Source organism: Cervus elaphus, chromosome 6 (assembly GCF_910594005.1).
Source record: "Cervus elaphus chromosome 6, mCerEla1.1, whole genome shotgun sequence".
In the NCBI taxonomy this organism is placed as follows: domain Eukaryota; kingdom Metazoa; phylum Chordata; class Mammalia; order Artiodactyla; family Cervidae; genus Cervus; species Cervus elaphus.
Window position 1 is genome coordinate 36,725,254 of NC_057820.1, and position 20,159 is coordinate 36,745,412.

Below are 20,159 nucleotides of genomic sequence, written 5' to 3' on the forward strand. Positions count from 1 at the left end.
AAGATAAAATATTTTTAAAATGGTGTTTTTACCTAGAAAGCATGAGATTGTACTCATATGAAAATATCAATGTTAATCCTCTCACTGTAAATTTTAGGAAGTTTACTGTCTTGCAGGACAGTGTGCTGACTCACTGTATTGATGAGCTCCTTCTGATAAAACATGCAGTCACCTTAGTTGCCTTACACAAACGATGAAGAATGGGAGGTTATTATGATCAATATGTACCTTATGTAAATTTCTGGTGCTTCACAGGGAGGTATGTTGATAAAGCACTAAAAGTGGAGAAAGAAATATCATTATTGGTGGCTCATGCCAAAGCACAAATTGTGCTGGACAAAGTTGAACAGGTAAATTGGAAACAAAGACTTTACTATGGCAATAAGACAGAACTCAGCCTCATCTTAACTCTCAGTTGAGTTCAGTTCAGTCACTCAGTAGTGTCCAACTCTTTGCGACTTCATGAATCACAGCACGCCAGGCCTCCCTGTTCATCACAAACTCCCGGAGTTTACTCAAACCCATGTCCATCGAGTCGGTAATGCCATCCAGCCATCTCATCCTCTGTCATCCCCTTCTCCTCCTGCCCCCAATCCCTCCCAGCATCAGAGGCTTTTCCAATGAATCAACACTTTGCATGAGGTGGCCAAAGTACTGGAGTTTCAGCTTCAGCATCAGTCCTTCCAATGAACACCCAGGACTGATCTCCTTTAGGATGGACTGGTTGGATCTGCTTGCAGTCCAAGGGACTCTCAAGAGTCTTCTCCAACACCACAGTTCAAAAGCATCAATTATTCGGTGCTCAGCTTTCTTCATAGTCCAACTCTCACATTTATACATGACCACTGGAAAAACCATAGCCTTGACTAGATGGACCTTTGTTGGCAAAGTAATGTCTCTGCTTTTTAATATGCTATCTAGGTTGGTCATAACTTTCCTTCCAAGGAGTAAGCATCTTTTAATTTCATGGCTGCAGTCACCATCTGCAGTGATTTTGGAGCCCCCCCCAAAAAAAGTCTGTCACTGTTTCCACTGTCTCCCCATCTATCTGCCATGAAGTGATGGAACCAGATGCCATGATCTTAGTTTTCTGAATGTTGAGCTTTAAGCCAAATGTTTCACTCTCCTCTTTCACTTTCATCAAGAGGCTTTTTAGTTCCTCTTCACTTTCTGCCATAAGGGTGGTGTCATCTGCATATCTGAGGTTATTGATATTTCTCCCGGCCATCTTGATTCCAGCTTGTGCTTCTTCCAGCCCAGTATGTCTCATGATGTACTCTGCATATTAGTTAAATAAACAGGGTGACAATATACAGCCTTGACGTACTCCTTTTCCTATTTGGAACCAGTCTGTTGTTCCATGTCCAGTTCTAACTGTTGCTTCCTGACCTGAATATAGGTTTCTCAAGAGGTGAGTCAGATGGTCTGGTATGCCCATCTCTTTCAGAATCTTACCTCTACTGAAACAAAAGATGTGGGGGGCTGGCAGTTTAAGAGCTGAAATGAGCTAGTGGAAAAGTATAAAGGACATTTGTGAGGAGATTGCTCAATGGGATATATTGAACATACTGAGTTATTCCTGAGTTGGCAGGTTTATTTCTCTGGATTAGGCCATCTGTGTTTGTGAGTTAGCCCCCGCTGGAGTTAGGTTCCCATCCTACCCGAGAAACTTATACATGACTCTGTTTCAAAGGGATGGCTCCCAGATTCTTGAAAAAGACATTCCTAGGCTGTGAAACAGGCAAGATCTCTTAAAAATATTTAAATCTCAAAGCCACAGAGAATTAATGTACAGTTATAAGTTTTTTGTTGTTTTGTCTTTCTGGGGTGGGGGTGGGAGTATTTTTTATTATTTATTTATTTATTTTTATTTTGTTTTGTCTTGTGGCCATGCTACTCAGCTTGAGGGATCTCAGTTCCCTGGTCAGGGATCGGTCACGGGCCGTGACAGTGAAAGCCCAGATTCTTAACACTGTATTGCCAGGAAATTTCCTACTGTTACAACTTTTCTAAAGTAAATTCTCTAAGAAAAGTAAGGTCAGGGCCTAGAGTCAGAAAAGAGTCTTTCTAAAGTTTAGTCAAGATGAGGGACTATTACAGCTATCTAGATCACTTACTTTTGATTTTGCAGATACTATTGTTGCTTATTTTGTTATTTGAATCATTTCCTGGATGACCTAATTGACTTAACTGCTAGTTTAATGGGGAACAAAAGAAGATGCTGCTCTAGCTTGCCTTACTGCATTATCAACAGCTTTTTCTTTTGGATACAGGAGATGCAATAGTGTAGGAATGGATTGAAACAAATGGGAAGAATACATTTATGTCATGTTAATCCACTTGTTGAGAATCATGAGGTTCATAAATTATTGAAACAAATTACTCTCAGTTTGAAAAGCAATCTCTCTCTCTCTCTTTTTTTTTTAATCTTAGAAAGATTTGTTACTTCTTGTTAGGCTCTGAAATGTAAAACTTGTTATAGGGCATAAGAACATTATTTGATGTAACCTTCTCCTTGTGAGCTGAATTTCCAACTATCTATAAGGTGTTTAAAACTGCATTTCATAATTAAAATAGTGTATTTCAAATAAAGTAAAAGTTAGTTCTTACAACACAGTTAAGTTTCATGAGGGGTCTGTATACATACATAGTATGCAAATTCCTTGGACAGCCATTGCCTCCCTAGCCTGACTTCTGATAGATGATTTTTTCTCTAATTTTTATTGGATGAAAATCAAACACTACTCTGCATGCTCTATGGTCTTAAATGAATGTGGTCCTAAAGCACAGGTGAAAAGTAAAACTCTCTCAATGACTACATTAAAAATTCCAATTTGTCTAAGTGTAATATTTATTCAGACTTATGAGCACTATGAGTGAGTGAAGTCGCTCAGTCATGTCCGACTCTTTGCCACCCCATGGACTGTAGCCTACCAGGATCCTCCATCCATGGGATTTTCCAAGCAAGCATACTGGAGTGGGTTGCCATTTCCTTCTCCAGGAGATCTTCCCAACCCAGGGATTGAACCCAGGTCTCCCGCATTGTAGGCAGACGCTTTACCCTCTAAGCCACCCTTATGAGCACTATGTGGGGAATAAAAAGCAGTATATTTGGTATATGGGTCTCAATTTTTTGAGAAGTAGTCAATGAAATTACCATAAATGAAGGGCTCTGCTATAAACTGAATGTTTGTGTCCTTAAAATTCATGGAGGCTGGGCTTTTGGGAAGTGATTAGTGCCTTTATAAAAGAGGTTCCAGAGAACTCCCTTGCTCTTTCTTTCATGCGAGGATTCAGCCAGAGGGTGACCTTCTATGAACTAGAAAGTGGACTCTCACAAGATACCATCTCTGCCAGTACCTTAATTTTGGACTTCCTAGCCTTCAGAACTATTAGCAGTAAATTTCTGTTGTTTATAAACCACACAGTCTGTGGCATTCCATTTTAGCAGCTTGAATGTTCCAAAACATGCCCAGAATAAGAGAGAGTTCTGCCAAATGTATATGTTAGAGAAGGTCTTCATGGTTAGGAGTTCAGGACAGCCCACTCAATGGATGCCAGTGAAACATCTTCCTTAGCCATCTTCCTTAGGGATCAAAAATAGTGTCTACAGAGCTAAAGACACAGATCATGATAGTATCAACACAAAGGACTTCCCCCTTATAAAGGTGCTGAGTAGTTAATTTGCTAATAGTATAATTACATTTAAGCTCCAATATCATATCCCAGGGAAATCAGTCAATTGCCCAGAGACATGTTATCTACATTAGAATCAGTGCATAGTGGAGTTTGTTCACTCTAGAGGTAGTTCCCCAGGATGCTGTTGAGAAATTAATCAAGTCCCTGAAAGTGAAAAGTGAAAGGGTTTGTTGCTCAGTCCTGTCTGACTCTTTGCAACTCCATGTACTCTAGCTTCCAGGCTCCTCTGTCCATGGAATCCCCTAGGCAAGAATACTGCACTAGGGTGCCATTACCTTCTCCAGGGGATCTTCCCGACCCAGGGATCAAACCCAGGCCTCCTGCATTGCAGGCAGATTCTTTGCCATCTGAGCCACCAGGGAACAAATTCCCTGGAAGTGCCTTACTTTTTTCTCATTCCTAACTGATTTCAGACAGCGTAGCCAATTTCAGATATATGCAAGAAAGTTACCTTTTCAGATAACTAAGAATTTACTATTTGGTATGCAACCAAATATGAATAATATTACACATTTTAAACAAAAAGAACACAATACAGTTTAGGTACATTAGGATAAAAAACAGCAATGCTGTTTGACAGATTGATCACATGTCACCATGGAGAAGAATAATAAAGATTAGTGTTTACTTTTTACCCACCAAGAGATGGACTGGAGATCATTCACAGAGATAGGGAATAATGTTATTTTTTGTTCTTATTATGTTATATTAATATATATTATTATGTTATATATTATATATATAATAATTATATATAATTATATATTTATATAAATAAATATATATTATATATATTTATATATATTATATATATAATTATATAATAATTATATATTATATTATATTATTATGTTATATTAATATATAATATATAATATTATATTATAATATATTATATTAATGTTATATTTTGTTTTTGTTTGTTTGTTTTGAAGATATACCTGAGTGGTAATAAGGGTTCTACCAGTAAGGACCTTTCCAGTTCTGCAGGAAACCACTGGTCTTAGGACATGGCCTGCCTGGCAGGCGGGGCCTTTTATCACATTTGGCTAGAGGGCCTGGAGGGCTTCCCTGTGTGGCTCAGTCAGTAAAGAATCTGCCTGCAACACTGGAGACCTGGTTTCCATCCTTGGGTTGGGAAGATCCCTTGGAGAAGGAAATAGCAACCCACTCCAGGATTCTTGCTTGGAGAATTCCCAGGATTCTGGTGGGCCACAGTTCATGGGGTTGCAAAGAGCCGGACAAGACTGACTGACAAGAGGGCCTGGATGCCTGACAGTAGGTACTTGGGCACTGCAGAGCAGATTGCGCATGTTCACCCACATGTCCTGGAATAGATCCTTGTTTCTGAGCTCTAGAGAAATAGGGAGGGACTTCAGGGAACCCATCGTGCCCAGGTTCACCTGGCTCTGAAACAAAGACATTATGTTCCCTTGAAGCTGGATCTCAAGCCATTTTGGATCTGACCAGGGCTACAACTGATGAAAGACACTTGGAAACCATGAATTCCAGACAAACCTCAAGTCCTTTAAAGACAGCAAAGCTTTATGGGGTCTGACTAAAACCTTTTTTGCAGCTTCTTGGTCTGTGGCACTATGTGGGGAAATACTGGCCCATGGCAGATGGCTTAGCAGGCCAAGACAGGCCGCTTTCCTACAGGTCTAGAGAGCCAGGTGCCTCCTGGTCGGACTTCAGTCTGGACTCCTTCACCAGACCCCAGAGAAGTGTTCATGCACATATTCTCTGACCCCACACCTGGAAATCAGCTACAGAGGATTTCAGTTCTTCCTTATACCTCGTATTTTGTTGCTCTGACTTTCTTTCTCTAGGTTTTTTTTTTTTTTTCCTTAAGTATGTTTTTAAATGGTCACTTGAAAAATCTTAATTAGATACTTCCAACATCTCTGTCATCTCAGTGTTGACATCTATTGATTCTTTTTTTCAGTTCAATTTAAGATCTTACTAGTCCTTGGTGTGACATGCAATTTCCTTTTGAAATCATACATGTTCTTATTTCAAACTTTTTAAAATTGGCTTTTCCTTCCGCTGCTCTAGCAGAAGAAAGGAGAACTCTAGCCTTTTACTACCAAAACGTAGGGGGAGCGTTCCCCAGTAGGCCTCTGTTATCATCCCAGTAGGGAAGGTCCTTTTTAGAGCAGAGTAGGATTGGAGCTCATTCCCAATGGGGTCTCCTCTGACACTGCGTGATCATGGCCTCATTACTAACAGCAATAGTGAAATTCCCGACTGTCCATTAGTCTTCTCTTGCAACAGATCAGGGGCTTCTCTGGTAGCTCAGCTGGTAAAGAATCCGCCCGCAATGCTGGAGACTGCAGTTAGATTCCTGGGTGGGAAAGATCCCCTGGAGAAGGGATAGACTACCCACTTCAGTATTCTTGGGCTTCCCTGGTGGCTCAAATGGCAAAGAATCCACCTGCAATGTAGGGGACCTGGGTTTAATCCCTGGGTTGAGAAGATTCCCTGGAGAAGGCATGGCAACCCACTCCAGTGTTCTTGCTAGAGAAGCCCCATGGACAGAGGAGCCTGGTGGGCTATAGTCCATGGGGTTGCAAAGAGTTGGACATAACTTAGTAAGTAACCACAGCACAGCATACCACCTCAGAAAGGAAACTAGGTCTCACTGCCTTTGGAGGTAGGATACCAGGCTCCCTATATGCTCCACTGATTCAAAGTAAGGAGGCATTTCATTACAGGCTAGTAGTGATGAAAAGTCCTGGCTCCCTACTTGTCATTTCTGACACTATCTTAGTGGAGTAGTAATCCATCTCTGAATTGTAATGAAAGGATAAATATCTAGGATCTCGATTCAGCCCTTGCATGTGTAGTTGGGACAGGGGCCCAGCTGTTTGTTTGTTTGTTTGTTTTATCTGTGCCATTGGGCAGGTGTAGAGCAATGACTGTCCAAAAGTTTTCTGTCTTTTTCTGTCCCTTTGTCTAAAAGGAACAGATACTTGTTGGCACTTTTTTTTTTTTTTGGGTCTGCATCCATTGGCTTTTCTGGGTTGCCAGCTGCTTCAACTACAAGCCTTGAGAAAACCCATGGAACTTGCCACCATGTGATTCCTCCAGCCCTAATTTCCCTTACTCATGTGACTTCTCTCTAGTCTTCAGAATCTTCTTATATTTGTTTTATTTACAATGTCAAAGATTTTTAGTTGTTCTTAGTGGGAGAAATAAGGAAAAGCACCTCCACTCCATCTTCCCAGAGGTAGAGATCAATAGTTAAGTGTTTAATACATGACAAAGCTAGTAGCCTGTGCTTTCAAAAAGTAACAAGTGAAAGAAGGGAGCAAGATGAGCCAATATAAAAGAGACCCAGGGTGAGAAATCCTGAAATAAAATGAGGATAATCTTTGTTGGGTACCTGGTTTAAACAGTATACTGCTTTAAAATGAACTCTGGATATTTTTTTAAACCTTATTTCCCTTGTTAGATAATGTGATGACTCATAATTTCAGCCTAATTTTTTTTTTTATCCAAGTCTTGAGAAATTTTAGTTTTTAAATTTCAATGCATTTCAGCTTCACATGTAATTTTCTTATTGTTAGATAATGAAATTATTATTTACTTGTCTTTGTTCTATAGAATTATTTATAACAGAGGAATGTAAGTAACAAATGGAAAATTTAGGCAATCACATGTAGTTATGAGTATTACCTCAGCCTCAAAATATTGTAAAATTCAAATATTTCTGCATGATATTGCCATATTTTCTAGGATATTAAGGGCAAATACTTATAAAAGTTAAGAAAATCTGATATAATTCCTGAATGAAAGTAAAAATGTCCTTTTGTGCCCCTTTTGATAATATTATTAAAGGTTAGTATTAGTTGTATTTTGCCATATGCCTAGAACAGAGTTCAGCTGAGAAGTAATTGAAAGAATAATAGGATATCCATAAAATATTTGTGAAGTTTTCTCTTTGACTTTTACTTGTGCCTTCATATAACTTCTGTCAATGCAGCCAACCTTTTTTATGAAGGTAAGTATTTCTAAGAAACTGAAATTTAGTTTGCTGTTTGACTCAAGCACTTTATTTTTTAAGAATAAATCTGATACAAATATACCATAATACCTAATATTATTGTGAATACATAGTGTTTATTAATATTATATGATATTCAGTTCTAAATTCCAACAAATTGAAATATTATAAACACTTTATTATAATTTTATTTTAAATTATAGTTAATTAATAACGTGTTAGTTTCAAGTGTACAGCAAAGTGGTTCAGTTTTACATATACATGTATCTATTCTTTTTCAGTTTTTTTTTTTCCATTTAAATTGTTATAGAATATTGAGCAGAATTTCCTGTGCTATCAGCAGGTACTTGCGGTTATCCATTTTAAATATAGCAGTAGTATAAGTCAATCCCAAACTCTCTAACTGCCCTACCCACAACCTTCCCCCAGTAACCATAAGTTTGTTCTCTCTTTGTCTGATTCTATTTTGTAAATAGGTTCATTTGTATCATTTCTTTTTAGAGTCTGCATGTAAGTGATATCATATGGTATTTGTCTTTGTCTGACTTTCTTCACTCAGTATGACAATCTCTAGGTCCATCCATGTTGCTACAAATGGCATTATTTCATTATTTTTAATGGTTGAGTAATATCCTATTGTTCCACATTCTTCTGTATTCATTCCTCTATGAACATTTAGGTTGCTTCCATATTTTGACTATTGTTTAACAGTGTTGCAGTGAACATTGGGGAGCATGTATCCTTTTGAATCATGCTTTTTTTGCAGATATATGGCCAGGAGTGGGATTGCTGGATCATATAGTAGCTCGATTTTTAGTTTTTGAAGGAAACTCTGTACTGTTCTCCACATTGGCTGTACCAATTGATTAATGCATTCCTATCAATAACCTAGCTGGGTTCCCTTTTCTCCACATCCTTTCCAGCATTTATAGTTTGTAGACTTGATAATAATGGCGTTTCTGATTGGTGTCAAATGATATCTCATTGTAGTTTGGACTTGCATTTCTCTGATAATTAGTGATGTTGAGCATCTTTTCATGTGCCTCTTGGCCATCTGTATGTCTCCTTTTGGGGAGGGGGAGTCTCCTTTGGTTTTCTGCCCATCTTTGATTGTTTGTTTGTTTGTTTGCTTTTTACATCCTGCTTCAGTGAGCTGTTTGTAAATTTTGGAGATTAATTCCTTGTTGATCGCATCATTTGCAAATATATTTTCCTATATTGTATATTGTCTTTTCATTCTGTTTATGGTTTCCTTTACTGTGCAAAAGCTTTTGAATTTAATTAGGTCCCATTTTTTAATTTTTGTTTTATTTCCATTACTTCAGGAGACCAAGTCCAAATATATATTGCTGTGTTTTGTATCAAGGAATGTTCTCCATGTGTTTTCGTCTTAGAGTTTTGTAGTGTCCAGTCTAACAGTTAGGCCCTTAATTGATTTTAAGTTTATTTTTGTATGTCATATTTTATGTAAAAATAAAGATAATTATAAAAAATTCAAGTAAATAGTTAATTATTTTATAATAAAGAAAAATACTAGATCACAAGGTTAAAAAAAGAACTACAGATTACTTTGGCTATTCGAGCAGACTTTTGGACTCTGTGGGAGAAGGAGAGGGTAGGATGTTTAGAGAGAACAGCATTGGAACATGTATACTATCAAGGGTGAAACAGATCACCAGCCCAGGTTGGATGCATGAGACAAGTGCTCAGGGCTGGTGCACTGGGAAGACCCAGAGGGATCGGGTGGAGAGGGAGGTGGGAGGGGGGATCGGGATGGGGAACACATGTAAATCCATGGCTGATTCATGTCAGTGTATGGCAAAAACCACTACAATATTGTAAAGTAATTAGCCTCCAACTAATAAAAATAAATGGAAAAAAAAAAAAAACTACATAGTTGAGACTCTTTGACCTCAACATAATAAACAACATAAATTACATTTATATAAATAAAAATAAATAAATATATGTCCAAACTCCTTTGAACAGGAGTTCACTGTTAAGCCACCAGATTGGTAAACGAAATCACTCAGTGTGTAGTCAGTTTTTTCAGGCCACATAAGGTAATCAATCAAGTGTTTTACAAGTTACCAAGTATTCTAACACTTACTCTGCAAATGTTACTGTTTTTATAATGAAGATAAATAAAAATAAAATAGACTTTCAAGATGAGTGGCTTGTGGTTTTAATAACTTTATTCATTTTGAATAGTAAAACATTAAAAATACTTTTAAAATCCTAAAGGAAAAAAAACCTATAATTTCAGACTAATCTTAAATAACCTAATAAAATATAATCATGAAGCTTGTAAATTAATCACAGAATATTTGTAATGAGCTTTACAAACCAGAACTAAATTCTGTCAGATTCTAATGTTATGTTAATAACCAACAGATGTTTCCATGCTCTATGCAACATGAAACAGTAATTTATATCCTATATTTGGGGACTGTAAATTAATATCTAACAGAAAAAGATTTATAATTTCTGGAAGAGCATATATATCCAGAAAAAACAAACTGACCTACTTTTAATGAAACACCCCTCATGAGCATATCCTACTAAGTATGGCTTTATATTTTATAGGATGTATCTAAACTGCATGGACTGTTAAAATGATTCTTACTAAATGGAATACAAGTACTGTTAATGCAGACACAAAGTAAATGTAGACAAATAGAATAGCAAACAAATATTTTGAAGCACATATTAAAGGCAGTTCAACATTTTAAGCTTAGTTATGTCCACAGTATGAAACTTAAAAGCTTAAATGAATCATTTAAGAATGATATCATTCTAAAAGTAGAACACCTCTAGAAAATGCTAATTTCTGTAAGAAACCAAAACTTTGTTTAGTCTAGTAATAAAAGCACTGATCCCTCTAGGGGTAACTTGTGGATTCTTAAAATAATGTCTGTGAATTCCTGAAGAATAATTTTAGATGCCATAATGAAATGTAATACTGAAGCTTCTAAATTGATTGTGCAGACTACTTTTATGATAAGCTTTATAAACCAGATGCAAATTCATGAAACAAAAATAAAGTAATGGAACATGGATTTACTTTCCCACCTCAAACAACTCAAAAAACAAAAATCACTGGCAAAATATGTCAGTCATTTATAACATGTTGGATATCAGACAAGAAAATACTAATCCCTTAGAGATGAGAAATGAAAGAGCCAAATTCTACAAATACCTCAGTTTACCTCCTGGAGAAAGTATCTAGGATGTAGCTTAGAAAGAAAGAGCCCAGAACTGATTCAAGAATTGTTCTTACAACTCAGATAATTACTGTCTTGGTTTCACCAAAAGTCTGGAGAATAGAGTTATTAATATCTTATTGACAGTCTCTGTGCCATGTGATTCTCACAGAATTTTTAGAGGTGTTATTCTCATTCTGAACTAAGAATTTTTTAATGTAAAATTCTTTGTTGTGGATTTGTTAACATGCAGTTGAGCACTGTCTAAAAAGAATGCTTTTAAATGGAACTTATTAAAGATGCATGCACAAAGTGAAAAAAAAAAAAAAGAATTGTTCTTGAAATGCATTAGAACCATGGATCTGAATAAAAGAAGAAGCTATGATTAACATGGAAAGGATATCAAACAAGAGAGATGAGAGCATAGCAGAGAGAGGAAATGCAATGGAGACAGAGAGAACACACAGAGAGAATGAACTCTAGAGGTATGAAAGGCACTTCTGTCCATGGGATTTCCCAGGCAAGAATACTGGAGTGGGTAGCCATTTCCTCTTCCAGGGGATCTTGCCAACCCAGGAATCAAAACTGCCTCTCCTTCATTGCACTTGGATTCTCTACCACTGAGCCACCAGTGAAGCACCCTTGATTCTTTCAGTTCAGTTCAGTTCAGTCACTCAGTCGTGTCCAACTCTTTGTGACCTCATGAATCGCAGCACACCAGGCCTCCCTGTCCTTCACCAACTCCCGGAGTTTACTCAAATTTATGTCCATCGAGTCGGTGATGCCATCCAGCCGTCTCATCCTCTGTTGTCCCCTTCTCCTCCTGCCCCCAATCCCTCCCAGCATCAGGGCCTTTTCCAATGAGTCAACTCTTCGCATGAGGTGGCCAAAGTATTGGAGTTTCAGCTTCAACATCAGTCCTTCCAATGAACACCCAGGACTGATCTCCTTTAGGATGGACTGGTTGGATCTCCTTGCAGTCCAAGGGACTCTCAAGAGTCTTCTCCAACACCACAGTTCAAAAGCATCAATTTTTTGGTGCTCAGCTTTCTTCAAATTCCAACTCTCATATCCATACATGACCACTGGAAAAACCATAGCCTTGACTAGAGGGACCTTTGTTGGCAATGTAATGTCTCTACTTTTTATATGCTACCTAGGTTGGTCATAACTTTCCTTCCAAGGAGTAAATGTCTTTTAATTTCATGGCTGTAATCACCATCTGCAGTGATTTTGGAGACCAAAAAAATAAAGTCTGACACTGTTTCCACTGTTTCCCCATCTATCTGCCTTGAAGTGATGGGACCAGATGCCATGATCTTAGTTTTCTGAATGTTGAGCTTTAAGCCAACTTCTTCACTGTCCTCTTTCACTTTCATCAAGAGCCTTTTAGTTCCTCTTCACTTTCTGCCATAAGGGTGGTGTCATCTGCATATCTGAGGTTATTGATATTTCTCCGAGCAATCTTGATTCCAGCTTGTGCTTCATCAGCCCAGCGTTTCTCATGATGTACTCTAAATATAAGTTAAATAAGCAGGGTGACAATATACGGCATTGAGGCACTCCTTTTCCTATTTGGACCCAGTCTGTTGTTCCATGCCCAGTTCTAACTGTTGCTTCCTGACCTGCATACAGGTTTCTCAAGAAGCAGGTCAGGTGGTCTGGTATTCCCATCTATTTCAGAATTTTCCAGTTTATTGTGATCCACACAAAGGCTTTGGCATAGTCAATAAAGCAGAAAGAGATGTTTTTCTGGAACTCTCTTGCTTTTTCAATGATCAGTGCATATTGGCAATTTGATCTCTGGCTCCTCGGCATTTTCTAAAACCAGCTTGAACATCTGGAAGTTCATGGTTCACATATTGCTGAAGCCTGGCTTGGAGAATCTTGAGCATTACTTTACTAGCATGTGAGATGAGTGCAATTGTGTGGTAGTTTGAGCATTCTTTGGGATTGCCTTTCTTAGGGATTGGAATGAAAACTGACCTTTTCCAGTCCTGTGGCCACTGCTGAGTTTTGCAAATTTTCTGGCGTATTGAGTGCAGCACTTTCACAGCATCATCTTTTAGGATTTGAAATAGCTCAACTGGAATTCCATCACCTCCACGAGCTTTGTTCATAGTGATGCTACCTAAGGTTCATTTAACTTCACATTCCAGGATGTTTGACTCTAGGTGAGTGATCACACCATCATGATTATCTGGGTCCTCAAGATCTTTTTTGTACAGTAACCAAATACTAAATATGATACAGAAGATAGGAAACAACATAAGGGAGAAAGAGTCATACAAAAGAACTTCAGGGAACAATGCACCAAAATTACACAGGAAAAGGAATGGTTTCTTTTCCACCAGTGAAAGTGAAAAAGATTGTTTTTCATGGTTTATTGCATCAGGCTCCAACCTTTTGGTGCAAGGGACTGGTTTTGTGGAAGACAATTTTTCCATTGAAGAGGGTGGGAGAGGAACACTGTTCAGGGGACAGGGCAAGTGACAGGGAACGATGGGGAGCAGTAGATGAAACTGCTTGCTTGCCTGCCACTCACCTCCTGCTGTGCAGCCTGATTCCTAACCAGGGTGCTGGGACCCCTGGTGTATTGGTCAAAAAGTTTAGAAATGCTCTGTCTGGCTGGTACTACAAAATTAGTCCTAAAGTAAAACCAGTTTCTGCCCTGATTAATAAAGCTTATGCACAAGATCTCAACACAGTCAAATGGATTCCAAGTAATTTAACTGTATCCCAGCTCAAAAAACTTTATAACAGTATAAAAATATTCAATGCACAAGGTGAAATTTGCAATCAGTCAGTCAGTCAGTCAGTCAGTTCAGGTGCTCAGTAGTGTCCAACTCTTTGCAACCCCATGGACTGTAGCACACCAGGCTTCCCTGTCCATCGTCAACTCCCAGAGCTGGTCAAACTCATGTCCATCGAGTGAGGTTTGGCATCTAACCATCTCATTCTCTGTTGTCTGCTTCTCCTGACTTCAACCTTTCCCAGCATCATGGTCTTTTTCCAATGAGTCAGTTCTTTGCATCAGGTGCCAAAGTATTGGAGCTTCAGCTTCAGCATCAATCCTTCCAATGAATATTCAGGACTGATTTCCTTTAGGATTGACTGGTTTGAGCTCCTTGCTTTTCAAGGGACTCTCAAGAGTCTTCTCCACATCATAGTACAAAAGCATCAGTTCTTCAGTGCTCAGCTTTCTTTATGATCCAACTCTCACCTCCATACGAGACTACTGGAAGAATCATACTTTGTCAGCAAAGTAATGTCTCTGTTTTTTAATATGCTGTCTAGCTTGGTCATAGCTTTTCTTCCAAGGAGCAAGTGTCTTTTAATTTCATGGCTGCAGTCACCATCTGCAGTTACTTTGCAGCCCAAGAAAATAAAGTCTGCCACTGTTTCCATTGTTTCCCCGTCTATGTGCCATGAAGTGATGGGACAGGATGCCATGATTTTAGTTTTTTGAATGTTGAGTTTTCAGCCAGATTTTCACTCTTCTCTTTCACTTTCATCAAGTTTCTTTGGTTCCTCTTTGCTTTCTGGCATAAGGGTGTTGTGTTTGGTATCAAATGACAAATTACCATACAAGCAAAGAACCAAGAAAATATGGCATATACTGAGAAGGTTTGATCAATCAAATCAGACCCAGAGATGTTGCAGGTAACAGGACTAATTATCCATACTAACTATACAATATATATATGTGAACCAGGATTTGGACTCCACTTTTCAGTGATAGAGCCAGGATTTGGACTCAGTTGTTTGGCCCCAAACTCTGTGCTTTTTTTTTTTGTTGTTGTTGTATTTCTTTTTTTTTTTTGTTAACTCTGTGCTCTTAACAACAGATTCCACTGGTTCAATAATGCTGCTGCTGCTGCTAAGTCGCTTCAGTCGTGTCTGACTCTGTGCGACCCCATAGACGGCAGCCCACCAGGCTCCCCCGTCCCTGGCATTCTCCAGGCAAGAACACTGGAGTGGGTTGCCATTTCCTCCTCCAGCGCATGAAAGTGAAAAGTGAAACTGAAGTTGCTCAGTCATGTCCGACTCTTAGCGACTCCATGGACTGCAGCCAACCAGGCTCCTCCATCCATGGGATTTTCCAGGCAAGAGTACTGGAGTCGGGTGCCATTGGTTCAATAGTTAAGTACAAAACCAACAAAGCCAAAGAGTATTTTGTCTGATACTTAGAATCAGTCAGCCAATCAGTTGCTCAGTCACGTCTCTTTGCAATCCCATGGACTGTAGCTCGCCAGACTCCTCTGTCCATGGAATTTTTCAGGCAATAGTATGGAGTGAGTTGCCATTTCCTACTCCAGGAAATCTTCCCAACCCAGGGATTGAGCCCCATCTCCTTCATTGGAGGGCAGATTGTCCACCATTGCTCCACCTGGTTGTTATGTAAATATTTGTGAAGGTGAGGGAAAAAGTAAAAAGAGAAAATGGAGAGAAATATGGAAGAAAAGGGGACTTGTATTAGAAATGAAAAAGGATATTTTTCTCTTGCCACGCATTGTTTTTTCTAATTCCCTTGTACTAAACAAACAAACAAACAAAACTTAATTTTAAAATTATCCTGTAAACATATAATTTATTTTTCTGGATGCTTTACTTGAATTAGCTGTATAGTTAAATGTATCATCTATGTTAGTTTTGAAATGGCATCGGCAAGTTTATTTCTCTCATTTAAAAATTTACAAGTAGGCAATTCATAATAAATCCAGATATGCAGAGATCTTCTGTGTTTTGGCTCTACTTTCAAGGATTTTATTCATATTTCAAAACTGTTCTATGTCCAAAAATATCTGCATTTCAGCTAGCAGAAAGAAAATAAAGGAAGGAAGTTGTATTTAAGGGGATGAATAACAATGGAGTTACCACAGAATTTTTTATTTTATTTTAATGTATCCTATTGGTCAAAATTAGTTATATATGTTCACACCTAGCTACAAGGAGGATTCACAAACGTAGAATGAATCCTGAATAGCCTGAGATCAAGCTTAGAGCCCAGGTTTCTGTAACAAAGGGAAGAAAGTGAGAGTGAATGTTGAAAGTAAATTACTAATCTTTGCTGTAGTGGAATAGCAAAACCTAAATAAGGTAATTTTGATTATTATTACTGAAAAAATTATGTTTTTTTCTTAAGACTCTTATTTAAGCAAGTCTTTGGGTTTTTTGAATTAGTATCCTATGTAAGAAGGCAAACTGGCAATTGGGCTATTCAGCAGTAGTGGATTATGCCATCCCTAAAACACAGTATCCTGGGAGAATTATATCTTTCAATACTTCATCTTATCTGGAAAAGCCACATAAAACTAATTAAAGTCTTATATAATTTTACAAATTTTAAAAATATTTTGTTTAAAATCTAGTGCTTATTTTATTTTAAATATAAAATGAACAAATTATTCAGTAATTCATTTACACACTATTTGTGATGATTAGGTTTGTGTGTCAACTTAACTATAGTGATCAGTTCTTCAATTAAACACTAATATAGGTGTTGCTGTGAAGACATTATTTGTCATACACATGGTTGGTGTGTTAAAAGTCTGTATTGTTAACATCTACTAATCAGCTGACTCTGTGTCCTCTGTTGCTCAGTTATGTCCGATATTTTGTGACCCTGTGGAATGTAGCCTGCCAGGCTCCTTTTTCCATGGGACTCTCCAGGAATGAATACTGGAGTGGGTTGCCATTTCTTCTTCCAGGGGATCTTTCCAACACAGGTCTTTCAAACCTGTGTCTCCTGCATTGGCAGAGAGATTCTTTACCACTGGGTCACTAAGTGAAGATAAAGTGGATGGGCTTTGTACAATCAGTTGAAAGGTTTTAGAGGCCAAACTGAGACTTCTTTGAGGAAGAAGAATTCTTCCCCAAGACTGTAGCAGCAGGAAGAGGGAAGTAAAGCACAGAGCAGTTTGGCAACTTTGTAAACATTGAGTGAGTTTTGGGGAGAGCCCAGGAACTGAAATTAGGCCATAAGGTGCTGGGGGAAGTTGAAAAGAGTGAATAAGAAGCAGTAAAAGATAATGACGGGGAAAATAGTTTATTTCAGAGACAAACTTGGAAATGGAAAATTTCCCTTACCTAGGGGTTGGGGATGGACCTTTGTGAGGAAAAGTCTCTGAGAAACTATGCTTTAGGGGTATTGCTGTCTGCTGGGGTATATGAATCACAGCTTTATTGGAAAAACATGGCCTGAGGGTTCTGCTCTGGGAAACAAGTGCCTGAAGGATCACCAGTCTGAGGAGTTGGAGCCCTGTTAGGAGATCTTGTGTGAGGGAACAGGCTGCTGGGGTTACCAGGTTGTGAGGGAAAGGGTCTGTACTGAGATAACCACGGGGGACCAGAGTTGAAGGATGAGCTTGGACTCCACTAAAGAGGGATGAGGAGATAGGAAACATTAGTGGAAGAACCAAACGTTTGTTAAAAGACAGAGTTCTGCTTTGTTGGATGCAGTAGTGAATACTCTCCCACAAAGCATCTTAGAAAATCCATCAATAATGCAAAGTAGAACGTGTGGCTTGGGATGCCATATACATTGTGATTGGGAGCCTGAGCTTGGATTCATCCACACTTGAGTCTCTTCAGGATCTTTTCATGAAACTCTGGAAGACTTCTCAGTTCTTTGCATTTCTGTAGAGTGGGGATTGATAGTAGTACCTACATCATAGGGTTTTACAAAAATTTACAATAAATTGATTAGCATAATGCCCTGGCACATGGTAAATACTTTTTAAAAAGTTGCTGCTATTGAGGAAAGGAATTCCTAACATTTAGATTCAACTTAGCTATAATTTATTTAGTCTACATTTTACCACTATTTGAAGAGAATTTGAAGCAAGGAACAAAAGACGACATATAAAATAGGACAATTTGTGATTAAGTGAAGATGAAGACATATGGGCTGATAATTACACTGCAAAGAGAGAAAGTGGTTACTACAGTCAGCACTGAGTTTTGTTGTGTATTTCCAAGTAAAAGGGGAAAGTGTGGAAAACCATAATCTATATCATTCTCATTATCTAAAGAAAGAATATTCATTTATTGAGAGAGAAACATTCTACACTGTAAAATTAATACCTAGAATAGTGATTTTTAATTTTTAGTGATAACCAAATCCTTTTTAAGGCAAAACCAAACCCTTTTGAAATTTAGAAAATACTTTTGAGAATTCCATTTTAAGAAATACTAATCTACAAAATTAAAATATACTCAGTGAGAGTATACTTCATGCCTCTAAAACATAGACTTAAAATCTCTGGGAGACCCTGATAGGGTATGAGGGTCTGAAAGGACCAGTTTCTGGAAGGGGAACAATGTGTAAGGCAATGCCCTGTTGGATATAAAATGCATGTGGGATATTTTTCCACAATGTGAAAAAAAAAAAAAAGAGAGAGAGAGAGCACAACATCAGCTCCTAATAAAGAGCTTTCCAGCTTGCTGACCTGTCTTACAAATTTCAGACTTGGTAGCTCTGAAAATTGCATGTAATTTCATTGAAATAAATCTCACTATAAATATTTTATTGGTTCTGTGTTTCTGGAGAACATTGGCTGATAAAATACTATATAAAATTTTAGCTTTGTACAATTGTATATCCTATTAAATATTTATATTTATTAATATTTTTAGATAGTGTGAAAAATACAAACTCATTGCTTAATAGTTTCTGTATCTCAATATAGTTGATTTTGAATATTAGTCTGTATGCTTAATCAGAAGCATAGCAATGAATTAAATGTGATATATTTACACTTTAAATTATGGACATCATTTTTGAATGCTGAATCATTATGGGCTCCAGAATATGTATTTTACCCTTGAATGTTGTCAAAGATAATATGTTTTTTTCATGATATATTAGAGGCAGTGTTAAGTAATGTTGACTGAATAAATTGTATGCCTTATTCATTGGAGATACAACTGTCAATATGTGGTGCATTGAATTTAATAATTGATATAGGTGCAATAGAGTCAATGCGTCTGAATCAGAAGGTGTCATATCTTAACCAGAGAGTGACATAGCTAGTTCAAGTATGATCATGCATAATTCATCTTTAGATATCTGCAATATAATTTTAGTTTATGGGTAATTGCTAATATTCCAGATTGTAAAATATTTTTCTTATATATTTTAGAAACTTGTGTTTGTGCTCTTTCCAGGATATCTCTTATGATAACGTTTTGTCTAATTTATTCATATATATAAACTCTCCCATTATTTCATTTACTAAGATTCTATTTACCCAACCAACAGCATGTTGAAAAGAAAAAAAAAGAAAATCAAGGAAAGCTTTTAATTCAAACCTTTATTTAAAATACTATAATGTGAGAACAAGTCAGGACATGTTTTAAAATTAAGTCTAATAAATTATGAAAAATAGAAAGTACATTAGAACCTGACCATATTATCAGTCTATATAAAGTAGAAAATGGTGTAAGGCAAGGACATTGCAAATCCTCTGAGGAAAAAAAAAAATACATATGCACATGATTACCAAAACAGCCTTGTTATTTGTTGATCTCACTAATAAGGCTGTGCTGTACACATCCCAAGAACATTCGTTAACAAGAATTGCCTGTCCTTTATTATAGACATGTTGGAGAACAAAAGTGCCTTTCATAGATACAGAGAGCATATATATTATAAAGAGGCTTCCCTTGTGGCTCAGCTGGTAAAGAATCCTCGTGAAATGCAGGAGACCTGGGTTCAATCCCTGGGTTGGGAAGACCCCGTGGAGAAAGGAAAGGCTACTCACTCCAGTATTCTTGCCTGGAAAAATCTCATGGACAGAGGAGCCTTGTAGGTTACAGTTCATGGGGTCACAAAGAGTCGGACACGACTGAGTGACTAAGCACACCCACTCCAGTATTCTGGCCTGGAGAATTCCATTGACTGTATAGTCCAGGGCAGTCACAAAGAGTCAGACATGAAAGAGAATTTCACTTTTATTCATGTTATAAAGAAATATACTACTATGTTAATAAAGAAATCTACTACAAAAAGTCTCTGCTGAGTGTCATTACAAAGAATTTACTATAGCAAAGGAGGTTCATTGCAGTAAATAATTAACAAATTCATGGCATGTATTTATAATATTATTGTTCTTTTGACTCTACTTAAAATAGAAAGATAGGGGGCTTTCCTGGTCTCTCAGTGTAAAGAATCCACCTGCTATGCAGGAGACCTGGGTTCATTCCCTGGGTTGGGAAGATCCCCTGGAGAAGGAAATGGCAACCCACTA